At 49.8% G+C, this 23761-nt stretch overlaps 1 long non-coding RNA gene across 1 annotated transcript; it reads right to left on the reverse strand.

Annotated features, from left to right (window-relative positions):
- Nucleotides 1-876: 876 nt before the first annotated feature.
- LOC116572658 lies at nucleotides 877-12486 on the reverse strand. The gene is made up of 2 exons (XR_004278461.1): nucleotides 7316-12486; nucleotides 877-1654 (listed from the first exon to the last, which is right to left on the reverse strand). It is a non-coding gene; the product is annotated as an uncharacterized LOC116572658 (long non-coding RNA).
- Nucleotides 12487-23761: the final 11275 nt, after the last annotated feature.

Genomic DNA, 23761 nt, shown 5'->3' on the forward strand with positions numbered 1-23761 from the left:
CAAGGATTACACTTGAGCGTGAAGCGAGTCATTCCGGAAGACCCAGGCAGGTGGCAAACTTGACCAGGATGTGTTTGTTCTCTCTCCCCTCTGGAGAAATTTCCACACACCTCTGACGTTCCTTTTCTCTTTGATGTGCCCTCCCTTGAGCGGCTCTCTGACCCGGCCCCCCACAGCATCTCCCTCCGATACACCTCCCAGTCCATGAGCTTCCGTGTGTCTCCCTTTCTGCTTCCTTCCTTTCCCTCTGCTCACCCACGTGCTCACCGACGAAGGTCCGTGGCGAGCTGTGAGACGCAGAGCCAGGGACCGTGGTTGTCCAGCCGCGGCCACAGACCACCTGCCCTCCACCCAGTGGGATGTTTTTAAGCATGGAGCAGCCCCCACCCCACTCCCAGCCTCACTGCCTCGACTCAACTGGACACAGTGGGCCGGGGAATCTGTGTGACAAGCTCACTGGATGACCCTCCTACTCAGTTAGGGAATCTGCTTTTCCTGAGGGGGAGCACGGTTTTGGAGTCAGGACAACCCTGGCTGGCTTCTGTGCTTGGCTTACTGTGTGTGGCACGATTTTTTTTTTTAATTATTTCATTTATTTGTCAGAGGGAGAGAGAGAGGGAACACAGCAGGAGGACCGGGAGAGGGAGAAGCCGGCATCTTGCTGAACAGGGAGCCCGATGCAGGGCTCGATCCCAGGACCCCAGGATCATGACCTGAGCCTGAGGCAGATGCCTAACGACTGAGCCGCCCAGGCACCCTGGCATGATTTTTTAAAAACAGCTTTGTTGAGATACATGCAGCCCGCAATCCACCCATGTAATTTGTACACACAGTCCGCTGGGTTCTAGTACATTCACAGAGTTGTGCTATTATCTGTACAATCAATTGTAGAACATTTTTATTACCCCAAGTGAAAAAACCTTTGCCCATTAGCAGTTGTTCTCCATTCATCCTTAACCCTTCAGCCCTAAGCAACCACTAGTCCGTTCTCTGTCTCCACAGATTTGCCGGCGATAGTTGTTTCATGTCGAGAGAACTGTACCTTAGGCAGCCATTTGTGTCCGGCTTCTTTCATGTAGCCTCATTTTTTCAAGGTTCTTCTACGTTGTTGCCTGTCACTTCTCCCTTCTTTTCTATGGCTGAGTAATATTCCAGTGCACTGATATGCCATCTTACATTTACCCATTTATTCATTGACAGACGTTTGGGTTGGCTCCATTGTTCGGCTATGGCACATAAGGCTGCTAAAAACATTTGCGTGCTACATTTCACTTGGATACACTTCTATTTCTCCTGTCCCTGGAAGTCCAGTGGCTGGGTCATATGCTAACTCAATGCATATAACATTTTGAGGAACTGCCAGATTGTTTTTCAAAGCAGTAGTCCCACTTTACTTTCCCACCAGCTGTGCACGGAGGTTGCGACTTCTCTACAGCCTTCCCAGTACAGGGTTTGTCCATCTATTTTTTCTTTTTTTAATTACAACCATCCTAGTGGGTGTGAAAAGGCCTCTCACTGTGGTTTTGATTTTTCTATCTCTAGTAGATAAGGACACTGAGCATCTTCTCATGCTCCTATTGGCCATTTGTGTATCTTCTTTGGAGTAGCTACATGATGTGGGAAGGTCTGTCCTCCTGAGCTGTGGTTTCCTTGCCTGTGAAACAGACATAATCACAAGGTGATTGAATGACATAACGGAGCGGGGGTCCGCAAAGCATTAATAAATGCTTACCCTTTCACACCACTGATTTGAAACATACTAACCTACCTAGGCTCAACCATGATTCCCACAAGTCCCTTTTCTATATGGCTCTGCGTTCAGACTGACCACAGGACACATCTGTAGGAAATTTGGGAGACACAATGGAGCAGCGGCCATGTTATGTTCTTGAAGGTTGGTATAGGGCACTCTGTTGGTCTGCGGCAGCTTTGTCAGTGCCCTCTGGGGCTCCTCCTTCAATGTCTTCAAGTCCTGGACTGGGTGTCTATGACTTCTGTGGCTCAGTGTCCAGTTCCTCTGACAGGGCACCCATGTCCTCAAAGTTGCATGGGAGACAGGTTTGGGTTCCAGCTCCCCTGGTGGATTCCAGCTGATTCCTTCTCTCCTACACCTCACATCAGCTTTCCTCCCTCACTGCTGGTTTGGTTAACCTAAAATCCACTTCAGGCTCAACACCAGAGGCAACAGCCTTGCACAGAATTTTCCACCAGATTCTGTAAAACCCAATTCCTAGACTAAATCTCTGAATCTCTATCCCTCAGAGGAAATTTACTCTCTGAGTGAATTCTGGGTAATATGATCACCAAGGACAGTTACGGTGCCTTCCCCTCTAGAGAAAGCAGCGACCAAGACTTGTGAAATGTGGTCTTCCCAGAGAAGGTAAATATGGTCGCCTGGAATCCTTCTAGGACTGGTGACCCCAGGTCTCTCCAGGCAGAGGGAGGGACACAGAAATGCCACCTGCCCCTCCTGTGTTAGTTATTACTGCCAGAAGAAATTATTGCAAACTTAATAGCTTAAATCAACACGTATTTATTATCCTACAGTTCTCGAGGTCATAAGTCCAAAGTGGGTCTCATTGGGTTAAAATTATGGAGTCCTCAGGGCCACGTTCCTTCTGAAGGTTCTAAGGAAGAATCTGTTTTCTTGACTTTTTAGCTTCTAGAGGCCTCCCACACTCTTTGGGTCATGACATTTTTCTCCATCCCCAAGGCAGTAGCATCTTCAAACTCTTACAGTGACCTTCCTGCCCTCCCTTATAAGGACTCTTGTAATTACATTATGCCAACCCGTATAAGCCAGAACAATCAGTCCAACTCAAGCTCCTTAAGCACAGCGGCAATGTATTCATGGGCTCTGAGGATTAGGACCACCAGATCTTTGGAGGCTATGATCTCGCTAGCCAACCCCCCCCCGCCCCCAGATTTTATACTCCTCACCTCCTCCAAACTGCTCAGTGCCCCTGGAGGTTGACCCATAGCAATTGCATCTAGTGTCTCCCTTGTCCTTTCCTTTCTGGTGGGGCTTAACCATTGGAAGTATCAGCCAAGATCAGAAAACAGAGAAGATGCCCCAGTTTCTCTCCGTGGTGGGCTGTGGTTGGGTGCATCCCTCTCCCAGAGCACACGGCGCCTGGCAGTCTGTCCCTTCCCCTCTTCAGCTGCAGACTCGGCTCCACTGGTTCTCTCCCTCTTCTGTCCCCAGATTTAGAGATCGGAACAGCGCCCCTGCCTGCCTTGCCCTAAGGTCCTGTTCCATTCCTCATTGGTTTCCCTTAACACTGCACACACCTCTTGAAAAAGTTCCTGTCAGGGATGCCTGAGTGTCTTATAGGTTAAGCATCTGGCTTTGGCTCAGGTCATGATCTCAGGGTCCTGGGATAGAGTCCCACACCGGGTTCCTTGCTCAACAGGGAGCCTGCTTCTCCCTTTGCCTACTGCTTTCCCGGCTTGTGCTCTCTCTCTCTCTCTCTGACAAATAAATAAATAAAAATATTTTAAAAAATAAAAAAAAAGAAAAAAGAAAAAGTTCCTGTCAGACATGAGTATATAGCTGCTAAAACTATAAAACCCTTAGGGGCAAGTCTTCGTGACTTTGGATTTATCAGTAGACTCGTAGATGACCAAAACAAAACAAAACAAAACAACCCCAAACAAAACAAAACACACACACAATTGACAGAAGGAAAAAAATAGATAAATGGATTTCATCAAAATGAAAAACTTTGGCTCATCAAAGAACACTAATAGGAAAGTGAAAAGACACCCTACAGAGCAGGAGAAAGCATCTGCAAATTAGATATCTGAGAAGAGCCTCATATCCAGAGTATATGAAGAACTGTTACAATTCAATAATAAAAAGGCAAAGAACCCAATTAATTAATGGGCAGAGGATCTGCGTAGGCATTTTTCCAAAGAAAATATGGCCAGCAGACCCATGAAATGACGCTTACCATCCTTATCCGTAGGGGGATGCAAATCAAAACAGAGTGAGGTACACGCACTAGGATGGCTATCATGGAAACAAAATGAAAAAACCAAGCATGGGTGAGGATGTAGAGAAAGTGGAACCCTCATTCCTTGCCAGTGGGAATGTCCAATGGAATGGCCACTGCGGAGAACAGTCTAGTAGTTCCTCAACAAGTTAAACATAGATTTGCCATATGACCCAGCACTTGTATTGCTAGGTATATATCCCAAAGAATTAAAGACAAGCATTCAAATAAAAACTAGAATGAATGTTTACTGGTAGAATTATTCGCGACAGCCAAAGGGTGGAGGCAACTCAAATGTATGTCAATGAATGAAAGGATGAACAAAACGTGTGCTGGCTCTGCAGTGTGATATCACTGGGCAATTAAAAGGCATGAAGTCCTGGTAGATGCTACACAGAGATGAGCCCTGGAAAGGGGTGCTAAGTCAAAGAAGGCAGACAGATGTGGCCACATACTGCTATTATATGACTTCACCTATATGGAATGTCCAGAATAGGCTAGTCCATAGAGACAAGAAGCAGATAAGTGGTTTTCAGGGGCTGTGGGGAGATAGAATGGGAGTGATTGCTTAATACATACATGGTTTCCTTTCGGGGGGATGAAAAGGTTCTGGAACTAGATAGTGGTAATGGTTGCACAATGTTGTGAACGTACTAAATACCAATGAATCACACACTTTAAAATGGTTTATATGGTAGTTATATGGTATGTATAAAAAAATTCCTTTTTAAATTACTTTAAATATGCCGATGATTCCTGCCAGGGAGAAGTTCCCCGGGACTCTGGAGATCCTGCTAAGGTGACCTCACTCCAACAGCCAAAGCCTCTACGTCAGCTGGTCTGGCCCCTGAGAAGAGCCGCTGCTGTTTACTTCCGGAAGGATCCTTCCTGTAAAAATACGTCTTCTCTTGGAAATGTCAATAAATCCTCTGCAGAAGATGGTCAGTTCATCTCAGCAGCCTTTGCTGACCAGAGCATGACATGGAGAACAGAGCAGCTGGTTTGAGGCACAGATTCCAGAAACTTCTTGAGTAACATTGGAAACATACTTGAGGCCACCCTGGGCACTTTGGACATCCCCACTGGGGAGATGAGGACAGTCTGTTCTGTATTCCCCTTCAGGGTCAGGGGTGAGTAAACAAGTAATCTCACACTACCCCCAGATAATCTGCCCAGAGGAAAGATTGTTTTGCTAGAGATGAGGCCTGGGCAGAAGGTTCCAGAGGTCAGCTTAACGGAAAGCTCTTGTTTTCTAAGTCGTGTGGGATTCCTTGTCCAGGACAGCCTTCCCTCACTTCTTACCCGCTCTATGCTCCCCCACCCCCTGCCAATAAGGACACCAGGCCCTTCCTGGCTGGTCATTCAGGTGGAGGCCCTGGGTCTACGCTGATGTTGCTCCTTGGGCAGGGTCTTGTCTGTCACCTCTCCTTGCTGACTCACTTACCCAGAATCTCCAGAAACACCCTCTCCTCCCAGGCTCAGGTTAGGCCAATCTTTCCTTGTTTTAAAACATTCATCTCCGGCCATTCACCATTCACTCCATTTTGCTTCCTCACTATCAGTTCCCTTTTCTTTCTTTCTTTTTTTTTTAAAAGATTTTATTTATTTATTTGACAAAGAGAGAGAGCACAAGCAGAGGGAACGGGAGAGGGAGAAGCAGTCTCACTGTCAAGCAGGGAGCCCGATGTGGGGCTCAATCCCAAGACCCTGGGATCATGACCTGAGCTGAAGGCAGATGCTTAACCAACCGAGCCGCCCAGGCGCCCCTCTCACTGTCATTTCTGACCTGTAGTCAACTGTATTTCTATTTCCTTGCTCCCTGGATAAGAGGGATAATCCCTCAGTTCATTACCCATGGATCCTATCAACCAGCTCCATCATGGGAGCAGAAAACACCTGCTTCTAGATGCTTCTCACAGTACATAATGCTTGTGTCCTGCAAAAGAGCCAATGTGCAGAGCATACAGAGTGGAGGCCTGTGCATTATCCAGGGCTGTTTATCACAATGTGACACAGAGTTCAAGGTTTCTGCCAACTGGGCTACTTCCCAATGTGCTGGAGGAGGGGTGCACTTCAAATGCCTAGAGAGACCTCCAATTTATGGGGGTTTAAGATCAAAACAACATCAGAGGAAAATTGGCCAACCCACTGTGAATCCAAACTGATTTCAACTCAAATAGGTAGAGGAGAAGGGTTCACAGAAAAGGGAATTCCAGATTTAGTGTCTGATGTTCCGTCTCCCCAAAACTGCCAACCTCCTGGGCTCTAGTTGTGGATTTTTCTTTGCATTGTCTCTCTTGGAGCTCACTGTGCAGATGTTTCTATACTAAATTTCTAACTGACTACCGCAAAGCCTCTGTTGAGAGGCACAGCACACTTGAAACGCAGCGTATCCCTAACTGAATTCATTCATTCATTCATTCATTCATTCATTCACAGGGATTCACTCATCTTCCTCATTTCCAAACTTCTCTGCATCCTGACCCCTTCTATTTCCTGCCTCCAATGACTACACTCCCCAGCTGCGGGCCAACACCAACAGATCCTTGCGTCCTGGTTCTGCTCCAGTCTACCCAAAACCCAAAGTCCAATGGCTCTAAGTTCTCTGTCCCTGCTGCCGGCCTTCAGTTCATCAGCATGAAAAGCCCAGTACATTCATTCTGCATCTGATATTTCTTAAATATCTATTATGTGCCAGATATCGTGTTAGGAGTTAGGATTGGAACAGTGAACAAGGCTCTGGGGGCTCACGATCCAATAGGGGAGACAAACAGGGAGCTGCACCGTGGGGTAAGAAGTTCGGTAATACGGAGGGAGGGATTGGGTACGCTGGGGCCACAAATAAGAACACAGCTGCAGACTCGGTGGGTCAGGGAAGGTTCCAGTAACTGGCAGGACTGAGTCCCGCTTCCTCAGTGAGTGCACAGGACTGTTCGTCCTGGCCTGGGCTCCTGTTCCTAACCTCTGGTCTCCTCCCGTGTTCCAAGAAGCACCTGTTAAGAGCTCCTGCCTCCTTCCAAACAGGCCAACCTTCCTACTGCTAAGCTTCTTTTCTTCTCATTCTTCTCTCTTTCTGGATTATCCTCACTCCTCCCCTCTCCACGGTGAGCCACAACTGAGTCCTCAAGAGGCTTAGAAACGCCCCCTGCTCCCTGAAGCCTTCCCTGGTTTCTGGATTTGTGCATGTTCTCTCCCTCTCTTTACTGCCCTTATCTGCTTCTCTGTGGCCTACTGGAGGGCTCTGGATACTTCTCCATGCCAAGAACTCAGGCCAGAACCATATCTTGTTCATTTCCGAGAGCACCGGAGGACCTACCTACCAGAATGCTCGGCACTCAGGTGAAGGTGCAGACAAATTAAGGAAGAAGCCCGGTGGGATCCTTGTTGCAGCCCCACTGAAACATGAATGGGCCACATAGGGTCGATCTGGAAGGTTCTGCGGGCGCTGCTTGCTTGTTCCGAGACCCTCTGCCAACTCATCTGCTCCCGCACTAGTCTCGGAAAAAGTCAAGGGCAGGTCACATGCACCCATGTGTCTGGAGGGGCCTCAGCCTGCGCTTTGCAGGCACACAGGAAACCCGTCCTGCCCATGACTGAGCAGATACTTCAAAGTCTGTTGCTTTACCACGCGCTCTCTCTCCTGTGCCCACGCTGACACACAACTCAAGTCTACAGAGAAGCGCACTTTTCTCTACAGAGAAGCGCAGATACTACAGAGAAGCGCGCCCTTCCGTCTCACACAGACGGTGAAGGAGAGCTTGCTTGCCTTCTGGGCTCATCACTCTCCGTCATCTTCTCAGCCCTTCCTTCTCCGCTTCTCCACACGCGGGCAAACCTTCGCTCCTAACCCAGTTTGACCGGACCTGGCCCAAAGCCCAGTCTGGGAGCCCTTCATTCCCTCCCCACCGCTTGCACTGGGGCCCCTTACCTTGGGTTGGCTTTGGAAAAAGTTTAAAAGGCTAGTTTCTTCCATCTTCTTTAATTCTATTTGATTATGTTGATCAGCATTTTTATTGTGTATTAAGCATTCTGCCTTGAACTCTGACTTCATGGGGGTAGGGGAGAGGCCCGGAAAGAGGACTGTTGGGATGGCTTTATTTGTGATGGTCATGAGTTAGACATGCAGTTCATCAGGCTGGGGGCTGGGGGTGGGGAGGGGGAGGAGGGCACGAAATACCATAAAGTCACAGTGCAAAATATTTTTGAAGGAGACATCAAAGCCTTTTTCCATGGTGCCTTGCCTTGACCCCGTTTTACACTGGCAAAACACAAACTCAAGTTAAAATAAAAATACCAGGCTGGCTCCATTTTGCCAGTTGGGCCATTGGGCTAAGTGACCGATTTTATTAAAGGCACCAAATGCAAACATTCCAAGATTTATTTTCCTTGCTTATAATTTTTCTGCCCTTCCACTGGTGGGCTGTTTATTTCTAATAATTTGGTAGGAAAAAACATGCGCTCATACCACTGGAGGTCTTGTATGCCAAGCTGCAAACCAGAGCACATTTTATTGTGGAATAAAACCCTTGGAAAACAGGCTCCAGGGGGGCCTGCCGAGGGCAAGTTTACAAGCATAGTACAATTGACGCCATTATAATTAGTTCCCCCCAAAAGTCTTATTTTTTAGGGCAGAGATCTGAATCTTTCTCTTTGCACATGAATATCTCCGGACTAGAGCAAAAACATTAAAGGGAGTGAGTCATAGACCAGCTTTGGGCTTTAAAGACTAACGCAGATCCTATAAATCTAACCCACATTCTTTTACTGGGAATGACTGACTTTTATGAAAACGGAGGATTGTAAATCAGAAACCTAAATAGCTTACTTTGCAGCAGATAAACACAGATTTATGTAGTGGCTGAGTCCTAATTTAACCCTTTTGTGGGGCCACAGTGGACCTGGTGGGGGTAGGTCTGCCAGGAGTGGGGGTGGGGGGGTTCTTACACAGAACGCTGGTGTTTCTGCCAAAATGTTGGCCTGTGGAGATGAGAGGTCTCATCTGTCTGGAGCGGCTGCAGGTGGGGGCCTCCAGGACCATGTGTCTCTCTGGCCAAGTGTGTTCCGACTCATTCATCTCAACTGGGTGCACTCCTAGCCTCCAGGAGTCCGTCTCTGGTTAATCCAAAGGACAGTCCCCAACTTGATATGGCGCATGCAGAGAAGCTGACTGGAAGGGCTTCCTGCCTGGGAGCTTATATGCGACGCTGTCCCAGCTCGGGCTTCTGATCCTCCCGCATGTGACTTGTGGCAAGTCACCACATCTCCCCGAACCTCACTCAACCTTGGCATCCACAAAATGGTCTATCCGGCACGTTTCAAGATGAAACAGAATCAATTATGCTAAGTGCTTAGAACGATGCTGGCCCCTGACAAACGCTCAAGACGTGTTAGCCCTTATTGTTAGTCCTATGACCAGCACCTCTGGTTATGCGGGTAAGACGACCTTCTCCGACTGCAGGGCGCGCAGCAGTCGCCTGGGAATCTGATGAAAGCGCAGGTTCTGATTCAGCGACCAGAGATCCCGCCTTTCTAACAAGCTCGCCCGTGGTGCCAGTGTCGCCGTCCCTGGACCCCTCTCTGTGCGGCAGTGGTGCAGAACTCGGAATTCACCAACCCAACCGTGTCTACACCCTTTCTCATTCAATGCTCATTCCGGCGCTCTGCCCTGTGGACGGGTCAACCTTTCTTCTGCAGCGGTGGGTGTTACTGTTACCGCCGTGCACGTGATCCCAGGCTGAGAGGCAGGGCCGGCCCTAAGCCGGGCGTGATCTGGCCAGAGGGGGCTGCCCTGGTTCCCGCGTCAGATCCTTGCGGCTAAGTCCCCGCGCAGCCCACTCCTTCGCTTGCTTCTGGTCCGGGCAGTGCCTGGCCTGCACGGCCCAGGTGGCCTCGCGCTTCTGTGCTTAAGCTGGGCGCGCCTGACTTAAACTTTAAAGGGAAAGAGGGCCTGGCGATCCGATCCCGGGAGGGAGGAAGAGGGCATCTATCATTTTTATGTGGCATTTCAAAGGAGGAGGCTCCTAGGCGGCCTGGGGACAAAGGCGGGCGGCAGGGTTAATGGAGAACCCCGGATTTAATCATTAACGCTTAATACTAAAGCAGCCTCAGGAGGCCCGCCCAAGCGGGGGTGGAGGGCGCCCCAGAGGCTCTGGCTCAGCGCTTGGGGGTGGGGGCTCTCCGGGCTTCCCACAGAGTCAGGGCTTCCACGGAGGCAGTGTCTATGCGGCCTCCTGCTGAGGCCCAGGGTAGGTAGATGCATCCCTTAGGTTCCAAGCGCTTGAGAATCTAGACTGAATGGGGGGCACGGAGGTGGCACCGACCTGGGAAACTGGATCCTTTCCACCAGCTGGCCTAGCCCTGGGAGGGCGAAGGCATTAGCCCACTTTTTAGGCCAGACCTGAGATACGGGTGCTGGTGCGGAAGCAGCCCAAAACCAAGACCTGGTTGCTCCAAGACACCCAGGAGTCCTCAAAGCCAGCAACCCCCGTGGGGCCTGGGGCACCTCCCCCACCCCACCCGGCTAGCTCCCAGCACTGTGGCTCCTGCTCTGACATCTACTGGTCCCCCAGGCCCCCTCCTTCTACTTGCCACCTGCCGGGGCACTCACTGTCTCCAGCTCCCTACCCAGACCTTACGGCAACCATTTACCTGGAGCCGAGGGTAGGTTGCCTCCTTCCGTGTCTTCCCAAGGGCTAAGACTTGAAATCTGGCCTTTGACCCTCCTTCTTGACAACAAGGAGCCGTGGTGCTGGGCTCAGAGCTCCTAGCCCAGCATCCTTTCCCCTAGACTTTAATGAGCACCTTCTCTGGTTCACTGTGTTTCCACTGACTTTTAAGTTTTTTAAATATTGAAGTTTAGCACCATAAGTGGTGTTCAACTGCACGAATTAGCACAGACTGAATGATCTGTGAAACCAGCAGTCAGATAATTCTGAACTCAGAAAACAAAATTTTCTGGGCTCCCTGAAGCCCCCTCCCCCGTTCCCTTTCAGGTCACTACCTCCCTCCCCAAAGAGCGTAGGTTACACCTGCCTGTTTTTCACAACATTCGTACAAATGGAACCGCCCGGCCCAGCTCCTGCGCAGAAGCTTTCTGTTGGTGAAACTGATCTGCGTTATTGCGTGTCTGTGTAAGTTGCTCATCTGTGTGGCCAACAGTGTTCATCATTATTTTTCTTTATGGTGACTTTCTATGTATAATACATGGATACTGGTTCCACGGACCTCTGTTGATACTTTTAAAAAAATTAATAAGGAATAAAATAATAGACTTAAGTAAAAATTGAAGCAACACTACTGGTGGAATGCAGATGTGGCAGAAATTGCAAATACGGTATATGGATTATGAAGAGGTGGCCCTTCAGACCTGCTCCTTGACAGAGATGGAGTTTCTCATCCTGCACCCATGTTCCAGTTGGAGCCAAGTGAACCTTGCCAGAGGAGAGCTTAATAAACCTGACAATGATTTTCAGCTATCTGGCGGGACAGGTACCACATTGATAACCCCCACTCAGAACTCCCTGGTGTGCCTTAGAAGGACACAGGGGCCCGAGTGGGTGGAGCTCTGGGACCACACGGGGCGGCTCCAGGACCTCTGCCACAGCCTCTCTGCAGCAGATGGGATTCAGCCTACTCAAGGCTCCGGGGGACACACAGATGACCTTTCCCACCTCCCTGTAGGAAAATTCCCCAGGAGGAGATAAGATCAGTGTAGCTAGGACCTTGCAGGGGGCCTCCTGCCTGGGGAGCAAGACCCAGGTAAACAGTTCAGATCTGGCTTAAGCCGAGTACCCCCAGGGCTCTCCCTCCATCCGGAGGTCCTGTCAACCTGCACTAGTTTCCCTGCCAAGCGGGGTGGGGGGGACCCTCCTGAGAATAGCACCTAGCCAGGATCCCCAGGGGGTTGGAAGCAAGGTGGCCCCAGGAGAAACCTGAGCCCCTGCCTTGTGCTCCTTTAGGTATAGATTTGCCCCCTTGCTCTCCCAAGGGAGGAAAACTCACTCACAAACCCTAAGCGGGAGGTGATCCTGACTTGTTTACCTTCAGATAGTGCTTTGAGAGTCCTGATGACTCATTAATCTTGGAGACCTGATCACCCACCCAGCAGTTGATGGCTCACACTTAGGAGGCCAAGAAGAAAGGCCCGTGGTTCTCTCCCAGTGAACCCACATTGGAATCCCAGCTCCCCTGTCCCTTCTGCTGTGTGACCTTTTGCTAGCACCTAACCCCTCCCAACCTTAATTTCCTGGTCTGGAAAGCGGAGGTAGCAATACCCTCAGCTCCTCACAGGGCAGTGGTGAGAATTACATGGGCCAGTGCCCGCCAGGCCTTTAGCAGAGAAATTCAGTAAGTTGGCAAGTGGTGTTGGTCTCCATCTGGGGAAAGAGGAATCGGGGAGATGTCTAACGCTGCAGACTACTGCCTTTTTTTTTGCTGTGTAATTGACATACAATATTATGTTGTTTCAGGAAAACAACATGATTCAGAATTTGCATATATTGTGAAATGATCACAATAAGTCTAGTTAACACCTGCCACTACACACACAGAATTTTTTCTTGTGATGAGAACTTTTAAGACTTACTCCATTAGCAACTGTCAAATATGCAATACTGTGTTATTAGCTATGGCCACCAAGCTGTACATCACATCCCACTGACTTATTTGTTTTATAACTGGAAGTTTCTACTGTTTGACCCCCTTCACTCCAACCTCTGGAAACCACAAATCTATTCTCTTAATCTATGAGCTTATTTTTTTCTAATTTTTGTTTTGTAAGGTCCACATACAGTGAGATCATACAGTAGCTATCTTTATCGTATTTCAGTTAGCATAATGCCCTCAAGGGCCATCCATGTCTTTGCAAATGGCAAAACTTTTATTCTTTTTTATGGCTGAATGGTATTCCATCTGTGTGTGTGTGTGTGTGTGTGTGTGTGTGTGTGTGAGATCTTCTTTATCCATTAACCCATCAATGGACACTTAGGTTGTTTCCTATATATCTTGGCTATTGTCAATAATGTTACAGTAAACATAGGGGTGCATGTATCTTCAAATTGATGCTTTCGTTTTCTGTGGTTAAATACCCAGAAGTGGAATTGCTGGATCATATGGTATTTCTATTTTTTATATACTTTTTAAAAAAGATTTTATTTATTTGAGAGAGAGAGAGCATGAGAGGGGAGGAGGTCAGAGGGAGAAGCAGAATCCCCATACATGGGACTCAATCCCAGGACCTTGGAATCATGACCTGAGCTGAAGGCAGTTGCTTAACCAACTGAGCCACACAAGCACCCATAGTATTTCTAATTTTTTGAGGAAGCTTCATATTGTGTTCCATAATGGCTACACTAGTTTGCATTCCCACCAACTGTGCAAAAGGGCTTTACTCTACATCCTTGCCAACACTTGTTATTTCTTGTCTTTTTGATACTAGCCATTCCAACAGGTGTGTGGTAATATCTCATTGTGGTTTTGATTTGCATTTCCCTGATGATTAGTGATGTCGGACATCTTTTCATGAGTCTCTTGGCCATCTGCATGATTTCTTTGGAAAAGAAGCCAGTTGCTTTATTTTTAACCCCAATTATGGGCATTTCTTCACTCAGATCCAGTTTTTCCTTTGAACAGAAGAGAGAAATGAAGGAAGCAGAGCTCTACCTATGATGCCAAGGGTGTCTCTGGTTGGTTTAGGATCTCAGACTCTCCCCTCAGCATGATCCCCTCAGGGCCTTTTTCTTTCCCGTGCAGGATCTCCAGGAGGAGCTGGGGTGCTTCCAAAGGGCTGTCTTAGCATCCTCAGTGAGGACCCCAAAGCTAAAATCTAGCAAACGCTTGCTGAGGGATAGAGCCTTTGGTACTCAGGAGACCCTACTCTCTATTCACTAAGGGCTTCCTTTGTACTCTGTGACTTGTAAACAAACTTTATGTAACACACTTCAAGTTTGTTTTTTTTTCAAAGTGCCCCCACGTTGATGCATGTTGATGGCAGCATTAGTTCCAATAACCAAGAGGTGGAAGCCACTGACAGACGAATGGCTGGCTGTACAAGCCTCGGGGTAGCCCTGCAGTGGGGTGCCAGTCAGCCTTAAAAAGGAATGAAGTTCTGACACTGGCAGATGCCACATCAATGCAACCTGAAAGCATTCTGCTAAGTCACAAAAAGACAAACATTGTAGAATTCCACACACAGGAGGTGCCAAGAATAGTCAAATTCCTATAGACAGAAAGCAAAAGGGTGGTTGCCAGCGGATGGTTGGGGGGAGATGTTTTGGTTTCAAAGCTGAAAGTTCGGATCCTGGAAACCCCCTCAGCCTAAGACAAACAGGGGACTGGTCACCCTAGCAAAACTGCCTTATCATATTCTGCTCTAGAACGGCCTGCCTCTCCCTAATTAGCGAGTATGTTGGGTTCCTGGGTGGCTCAGTCATTAAGTGTCTGCCTTTGGCTTAGGTCATGGTCCTAGGGTCCTGGGATCGAGTCCATCATGGGGCTCCCTGCTTGACAGGAATCTGCTTCTCCCTCTCCCACTCCCCCTGCTTGTGTTCCTTCTCTTGCTGTGTCTCTCTGTCAAATAAATAAAATCTTAAAAAAATAAATAAAAACATGTTATTGGGTAGAGGTTGTCTTAAGCACAGATTCTACATGAATCCCTTGATTTCTCCAATGATCCTATGGGCTATTACTATAATTGATGCCAATTAACTGTACCGTTCCTGTGCCAGACAATACTGGGACAAAGCATACTTTCTGGGTTTTGTGCTAGGAAAAAACAGGACTATGCGAAACAATTCAGCTGCACGCTCCAGGAAGTACTTGCGGCTGGCAGTAGGTTACAGATTGATTTTCTTTCTTCTTTTTAAAAATTTTTTCTTTTTTTCCTTTTTAAGATTTTATTTATTCATCTGATAGAGAGAGCAGAGGCACGGGGAGCTGGAAAGGGAGAATCAGTCTCCCTACTGAGCAGGGAGCCCAAGGCGGGTCTTGATCCTAAGACCCTGGGGTCATGACCTGAGCTGAAGACAGAGCTTAAGGGACTCAGCCACCCAGGTGCCCTGACTCTTCTTCTTCCTCTTTTTTTTACAAATTTTATCGATTCATTTGAGAGAGAGCACGTGCACGCCCATGAGCTGGGGGGAGGGCAGAGGGAGAGGAAGACACAGGCTCCCAGCTGAGCAGGAAGTCCCAATGAGGGGCTCGATCCCAGAAACCTGGGATCATGACCTGAGTCAAAAGCAGACACTTAACTGACTGAGCCACCCAGGCGGCCCCTGCCCCCTGACTTTCTTATCCAGACCACATGCTTGCTCATCGATACTCACCTCAAGACCCTCGCCTCACCGTGCTCACCAGTCAAGAAATATTGTTATAAATTCTGTTTTTCCAGTCCTCCCAGAACTGCCTTAAAATCACCCGGGACTTCAAACCCTGTCACTCCACTCCCCTGACTTCTCCCCTTCGGAGACGCCACTAAGAGCCACTAAGATCGTCAAGGTGGTATGCTCCCTCAAAAACTCTCCTGGTGTTTGTTTTGAGAAACTCGACAGCTGGCGTTATTTTTCCCGCTGTAGACTGAAGCCTCTGAAGCTCAGAGATACTACGTTTCTTTTCGGATGAGCAATGAGTATTTACTCTTGTGAGGGCCTGACTTGTGCTGGATAAGGTGAACAGCTAACGTGGTATTTCATTTGATACTGACAAGAATTCTGGGAGTATTAACTGCAAGTGTTAATCCCTATTTTGTAGATGAGGCTGCTGAGGACCAGAGAGGCTATGCAATTTGCAGAAGGTAGGACAGCTAGTAAGTGACAGAGCAGGGGATTAAAACCTCCATCTAGTTGGCTTGAAAGCCTCTCCAGTTATCCCCAGTGGCTCCCTCGTATGCCAGAATATGGCTCTTGTTCCTCCCGTGGTGTCTGAAGCTGTCCTCAGCCCATCCTCTTCACGGCAGTACCTCCCTCCCGCCCCCTGCACCCCTAACCCGCACCCTCGTCCACGGATCCCAGCTGCTTACTGTCCCAGCCCCTCTCCTGGGAGCCAGCGTGCTCCCACCTGCAACACCTTCCGAAGTCCGCCCGACCACTTCAGCCGTCCAGAACCTTCCCACTCTCCAGATTCCATTCATTCCTTGTATGCTCTACATTAGCCTTTCCACACGCTCGTGACCGATTTTTCCCAAGAAAGCTGTGACCTTCCAGGCTTCCAGAGGCTGCTTGTCTCGGGCCACCTGTGCCTCAGCCACACCTCGGTGCCCCTGAGCGTGGCTCACAGGTTAGCTATGAACCTGGGTCAGTCCCTTCACACCTCTGAGCCTCAGTTTCGCATCTGTGAAATGGGGATGATAATATCACCTCATGAATCGACTGTGGGACTGCCAGCTGCTATCTGTGAAAATACATTCGATTTTAACAGACATTTTCATGAGGTTTCTCTCTCACAGCAAAACCCCACAAGGATGGGACAACCTTACCATTTGTCTACACTCACAAACGCCTTCGAGAAAATCCTGGTCCCTCCAGGTATGGCTCTCTCAAATGCCTGTGTGGCCAGCTCCAGGGTGAGGTCAACGGCAACGGGAAAACTTGTCTGTGGGGTGTCCTGGAAGACAGGCCGAGAGAGCCCTAGCACCTGGCTGAGTATCTGGGGGCTGGCTGTTGCTAACAGGCCTTTTATTCTGTACTTTTCATGGTTTGACAGATTGCAGACCTTGCTGACCCTGGAGGGTTTGTGCCTCCCCGGCTGGCCCGATCTCAGAGACTGCAAACAAGTGGCCCCCACAGGTGCCCAATCAGCTCCTTTACTGAGCTCCACACTCCCACCCCCCTTCCCCGCCCTAGTCACTGGGACAGCCCCTACACCGAGGAGCCCCCTGAAATGATTCCAACCAGCCACTGCCAAACTGCTGACCTTTTGTCACCTATTCCTTTTCATGGAAAGCACGAGAAAGTCTCTTGCTTGTGTCTAACCACCCCCTGCCCCCACATGGGCAGCCAGAGCAGTGCCCTCTGTCCTCTGTCACACTGCTGGGCTGAGCCCAGCTGGGCTCTGAGGGCAAGGACCCCTCCCTGCGAAACCAAGCACTCCCCAGGCGGGGGTGGTGGGGGTGGTGGGTGGGTTGTGAGCTGCTTGTCTGCCCACGTCCGCAAAGACCAAAACCCTCGACCACTTTTCGATTCTGCCCCCGGCTGATGAGCACGAAACACTGCCAGGGCCCAGCACACCTGACTCAGTTCCTCCCTCAGGGCACCGCCGGTCCAAGGGACCCCAGGCAGCAGCGTCAACCCCCGTGTTTCCCATGTCTCTCCTGGGCTCCAGGGAGCTGTCATGTCTGGACTATGAGTGAGAATGGCCTGGATCGCCAAGGTGCTGATCCTGAGGATGGATCTCCAACCTCTTTGTTGCTGCCTCTGTGACAGGAGGCAACTCTGCCCAGTGCCTTGCCTGAGGGGATGACAGACCGTCAAAGAGAGAATGCTTAGCACTAGACAGGAAGGGGCTGCTATCCACTTTCTAGTCTTCCTGGCCCTGCAGGTTTGGTTTGATTTTTTTTTAACTGTAGCCATATTTTTATTCACTTAAAGGAATGGTGTGAATTTCCATACAGTTACATACACTTCTTAGTGTACATTTCTATGTCACCACCGTCACAATGAAGACACAAAAGAGTTGCTCCAGCCCCAAAGATTTCCTTCTCCTCCTGTCTCAAGCCCACCCCCCACTCCCAACCCCGAGACAATCACTGATCGGTGTTCGAGTCCCAGAATTTTGCCTTTTCCTCCATAATGCACAAGTAGAAGCATACAGTAGGGCTCTATGCGATACGAGTGAAATGTAAACAGGTGGTTTATAAATGGAATCACAACATATGAGCCTCTGGACACCAGCTTTGTCCCCATAGCCTTACACATCTGAGATACACCCAAGTGGTTGTGGACCAACAAGCTGCTGGTTTTTACTGTTGTGCAAGGCTCCCACAGCACGGACGTAACACACGAGATTTGCACCAGCTGAAGGACATTTGGCTCGTTGTCAGGGTGAATGGATGAGGAACATGTATGTTTGGGCTTTTGTGTGAGCATAAATGTCATTGAACTGGGGTAAACGCCGGGAGGTAGAATCGCTGGGTCACACAGGTGCGTTAACTTGATATGAAACTGTCCAAAGTGGTTTTATCATCATGCATTTCCCTCGCTGCTCCAACAACGTGTGAGAATTCTAGTCACTCTGCTTCCTTCTCAACACTTGGTAATGTCCTCTTCCTCCTGCCCTCCCTTCTTTTTTCTTCCTAGACATTCTCTTATTTAATTTTTGAGAGAAAGAGAAGGGAGGGGCAGAGAGAGAGAGAATCTTAAGCAGTCTCCACGCCCAGCAGGGAGCCTGATGTGGGGCTCGATCTCACAACCCGAGATCATGACCTGAGCCGAAATTAAGGGTCAGATTCTCAACCGCCTGAGCTGCCCAGGCGCCCCCGCTCCTAGCCATTCTAATAGTTGCATATGGCCTTGTCACTTAAGGTTGGGGTCCTGTGTTAGTTTGCTCCTGTTGCCATAATGAAATTGTTGAGCTGCGTGGTTTAAACAACAGATTTTTCTTCTCACCATTTTGGAGGCTGGAAGTCTGAAATCAGGGTGTCAAGAGATTTGATTTCTTCTGAGGTCTTTCTGCTTGGCTCGGAAATGGCCACCTTCTCACTGTATCTTCACACAAGCAACTCTCTGCATGTGCACATTTCTAGTATCTTCCATGTGTCTAAATTTCTTCTTTGTAGGACACCATCATACTGGATTAAGGCCCAGCGTAAATACCTTATTTTAATAAAATCACTTCTTTTAAGACCATTGTATTCTGAAGCACTGGGAGTTAGAACTTCAACCTAGGAATTGGAGCAGGACACAATCTAGCCCATGTGTAGATTCATCTCAGCCCACGCCCATGGAATGAGAACCCTCGTGTGCAAGTGGCCTTGACGTAGGAAAGGGAGAGAAAGGGCTCAGAGTTGGATCCACCACCTTGGGACAAAACGCTGGAAGCATCCTTCCACTGGGAGCGTGAGAAAAACCTAGGTTCTAGAATCAGACTGCCGCTCTGCTCTTTCCTGGCCACATGGATCCAGAGCTGCCTTTGAGCAGACGCCTTATGTTAGGGACACTTCGGCCATCTGTAACAGCAGGAGATGACCTGGCAGGGCAGATTTACAAGGAGAAGCCCTGCGCAGCAGTTCTACCAGCTGAGCCGCGTGGAAACTACAATTGGCTTTATTATTATTTCTCTGATTCATTTTTGCTTCTCTTTAGCTGAGCTGGCATTTTCCCTACCTCCTGGGGTTTGTATTAAGGTCCAAGTGCTTAGTAAATGTCAGCAGTTGGATTTAAAGATTTGGTGAAATTGGCTACTGGAGACTCACAACGCGCTAGCACATTTGTACATGATTAGAAAACTGTCAAGTGCTCTAGAAAGTTATCCACTGGGATTATTTGCCAAAGGTCTAAGATGTCTCCAGCTCCCTGACTTTTTCTACGGGTCACCTAAGTTCCCCTTTCCACCTGCATTTCTCAAAGACATACGCATATGCTCAGTGAAGACGTGTGAGATCCATCCTTGTCCCTAAGGGGTCTGAGAGGCTAGGGGAGAGAGGATGGATAGAACAATAAGCAGAAGCCGGGCGAGAACATGCCGGCATCTCCTCCCCCTTGCTGGGCAGGGATGGGCCACTGCAGGAAGGAGGCACTTCTCCGTCCCCACCTAGATGGAGCTGATGCCCAAGCTTGGGGGGCTCAGCGCCAGCTCCAGGATTCCCCAACATGCCAAGAGTACACAACAGAGAGATGGTTTCCTTATGATGAGACCGAAGCTTCGGTGTGCTCCCCAAGCCAAATCAGAGGGTGTTTTCTTTCTCAGTTTCAGGATCAAGAAACGTGAAATTAATGCCGAGAGCTCAGCCCTGACCACACTGTCCGATGTCTTTGTCCCCGACTACACACAAATGCCTCCTTACTTGCTTACCCTGGGGCCTGTCAGGGTTGTATCCTGAGCCCTTGGAGTTAGCAGCCCGAGGTGACAAGATAAACATGCATGGTTCTGCACAGAAGAGCCGCCTGCGGCTTTCGGGCCCAGATTTGATTTGAAGGAATGAGGGGGAAGCCATGGCACCTTCCCCAAATTCCTGCAAGTGTAGCATCCGTAGCTGAGAAGACCAGAATGGGGCCAAGTCACTTCTCCAGGGCCACGTGCCACTTTGCTCCTGTGGGGACTCTTAGCTCCAAGAAAAACAGGCACTCTCATCACCTGTAAGCCTGGCCTTCTCCCCGCTCTGCTCATCTCTTTCCCTCCCTACAGCTCAATAAACGTTCCCTAAACACTTGTGATCTTCTTAGCCCAGGCTGAGAAATGAGGATGTAGATGTGAGTGAGAACCGCTGACCCCACAGCCCAGGGGAGGAGGTTGGGCCCTCTACAGACCAATACAGCACAAGACCAGGTGGCAGGGCACAGGCACTTTGAGAAAGCAATGCCCTACCCAGCCTGGAGGCAATCAGGGGAGGCTTCCTGAAGGAGGTGAGTTCTGAACAGAATAGGAGGTCAACCAGACAGAAGGAGTTGAAGGCACTGTAGACAGAGGGGATGGGGGAGGCACTGGCCTTTCCCCCCTCAAGGAGACCATTCTTCCCTAATCTCCTGGCGGAACTCAAATCTCTCTTAGTACCCATGGCTCTGTGGGGTCACGTGTTCATCGGAGACTGTTGTGTGTGTGACAGTATCTGTGTGTGTCAGAGAGAGATCTGTAGTCCCCTTCTAGCCTCCGTGCCACCCGCAGGAAAGCTGGCGGAGCGAATGTAAATGAGCGTGTCTGCAGGGCCGGCCTCGCAGCCTCACGCCCCAGCCCCGCAGGCTCTGCCCCCACCCAGCTGTGTTTCTTCAACGGCAATGTGGATGATCGCGGCATCCCCCTCCAGGGTTCCCAGGGCGATGGTATAAAGTGATGGGTATGTACACAGCATTTAGCAAGTGCCTGGCACACACAGAGGGCTAACTACAGGGTGGCTGGTGTTCTGGGAGGTTCCTAGAGCTGCTGCACCGGGCGCTGGCTGCCGCTCTGGAAGCCCCAGGGCGCAGTGAGAATAGCTCATGTGTGAGGGCCAGGTGCTGGGGGGAGTCCGGCCCTAGCTTTGCCACCTTGGACTGGCACCCAGGACCTCCACCTTCCATGGCGTGGCTGCCCAGTCCCAGTGTTCTTGGAGTCTCCCCCAGAGCAGTGAGCTGTCGCGCTGCCCTTGTCCCCAGGGCCAAGCACCGCCCTCAGGTCCTGCATTGGCTCCCTGCTTTGGAGTCATGGATGCTGGCCGGGTGCACCTGATTTGTGGACCCACAGCCCTCTTCCTCCCTGGCCAGGGGCCTCCCCGCCTCCTCCGCATGCCCACCTCCAGCCTAGCAGAAGGGGCTATGGAATTTCCGGGCTGGTTTCCACCCCAGCCTCACTGGAAGTGCTCCCTCAGCGGTAGCATCTCCTTGACAGGGCACACAACCTGGGAGAGGGGCACGATGGGGCGGACCTGGAGAATTGCATTGCAAGGACGCCACCTGCAGGGCTCAGTGTGGCTCCCGACGCTCCCCTGTAACTCCTGGAGGACATGGCAGGGGGCGGGGCAGGTTTCCACCCCCAGATTCAGGGGGTGTCTGCTTGCTCCTGCCCAGCCAGGACACTGGTCTCTGGCACCCCCTCCCAACCCTCTCGCCACAGCTCAGCCGTGCCCACCGCATCACAGAGCTTCATGCCTTCTCTTCCAGGCTCCTGGCTAAGCACCCAGGCTTTCAGACTCTGCTTTTTCTGCAAGCCAAGTCTCTGTGGCTGGCATCAACCGCTGCAGCCACAGGACCTCTCAGAGGCTAGGAGTATCCAGTATAGGCATTCCCGCCTCAGGAACGTGTTCGCGATGCTGTCTGCAGAGCCTCCAGAGGTTCTGATTCTAGAAAGCTAACCAGGAATTTTCAGGAGCCCAGGAATTTGCATGTGAACAGGCTCCCCAGGTGACTGATGCTGGTGGTCTGGACTCTGCACCTTGAGAAATTCCGAAGGACACTGAAGGACTGGCAGGTCTTCCAATGGCTTAACGCTCGACAGAGAAAATGCTTTGGAAAAAGAGGTGCGCGAGCTCCTCAGATCTGTGCTGGAGTTGGGCAGGCGTGCGGAGTGGGCTCACAACCAACAAGCCGGGAGCCCCAACTTGGAGCTGGTTGTTTTAAATAATTCATCACCTGTGGCCCCCACAGTAGCCCTGCAAGATCAACTTGATTAGCCTTTTGCACCAAGGAGGGATACTGGGGCTCGGAGAGGTTCAGAACGTGCCCAGATTTTCACAGCAATCAGTACAGACCCAGAATCTGAAGCCACGTCTGGCTAATTCCGGAAGACTTATTTACAAATATTGCTCTGTTGGTCACTGAGAAGGTATCAGGTGCCGAGACCTTTATGCAGGGCCTGCCACAGAGTTGGTGTGAAAAGCTGTTAAGTGATGGAAGAAAGCATGAAGGAAGGAATGCATCAATGAGAAAACAAAACGGCTTTGAGATTAAGGAAACCAGCCTAAGTAAGAGGTTCCCTCTATGACTCATGCCCAAACATCCCCTCCCCTAGATTCTTTAATCTGGAAAGTGACCCGGCTAAGTTTGCCCAGTTGATAAGGCCAAGCAACTCACCTGCACCTTTAATCTGCAACCTGAACCCAAACAGGAAGCTGGGGCCCAAGATAAGGTTGAGGAGGGCCATGTCTGGCATCATTACCAGACTGGAATCAGCCATCTAACTTGATGGCTCATAGAGGAGGGGGTTGGGCACCTCCCAAGTGCCACGCTGTGCGCTGGGCGCTAAGGACGAGGCAGGAAACCAGGCGGTGCCTGCCCTCAAGAGGCTCGTGGTCTGCCGGGAGGCCCGAGGCCAGAGATGAACTTGTGTGGGCATGGGTGATGCCGAGGGGGAGGGGACCGACGGGTGGCAAAGAAAGGGGTGGCCTTCAGGCTAGGTCCATAGAGGTGAGAAGCTTCGAGGCAGGAGTTAGCAATGCAAAGAGGGCACAATCCCTCTATGCCAAACCGCTCTAGGGCAAACTGGTGCTCCCTGGGTTTCGCTTTCCTGGTTTTGGTCAAGATGGCTTTCTGCAAGCCACGGTCCATTCCCCACAGCTTGGCGCACTCTCGGCACCTGCTCCCCCAGCTGGGTCTCAGCTCTGCCTCCAGGAGCAGTGGCCTAGCCTGGCCTTTTCCCTCAGGCCTCCCGCCAGTCTTCCCACCCCCTCAGCCAGTGTGCAGTGGAGGCCCCCCTGCCCAGGACCACTAGTCGGTCCTAGGTTTTCAAGAATTTGGTGAGCCGGCTAAAGAAAATCATATGAAAAATTAAGGTATATGTAAAATGCATTCTAGTCTTACAGTCAAAGGTAATAAATACTCAAAACCCATTACTTCCTAGCTCTTTTACACTTCATCTACAATTATATATTTACTTTTACTATTTATAAATTTATTCTTTAATATTATTTATATTTGCATCTATTGTATCTGTTTGGGGGAAATATAGTGTAACGGTAGTGCCGGGCATCACTGAGTGATGTCATTTGAGTAGCCTGAAATGGCCATGACAAGAGTATTTACAACACAGGAACCAGTGTGAGCTACTGTTGTTGTCTTGATGTACGAGAATGACTGAGAAAATGTTAGTAATACAGTTAAATGTGAGGTTGTTGTATATAACACTTATATTGTGAATAGTATAAAAGA

Source organism: Mustela erminea, chromosome 14 (assembly GCF_009829155.1).
Source record: "Mustela erminea isolate mMusErm1 chromosome 14, mMusErm1.Pri, whole genome shotgun sequence".
Classification (NCBI taxonomy): Eukaryota; Metazoa; Chordata; class Mammalia; order Carnivora; family Mustelidae; genus Mustela; species Mustela erminea.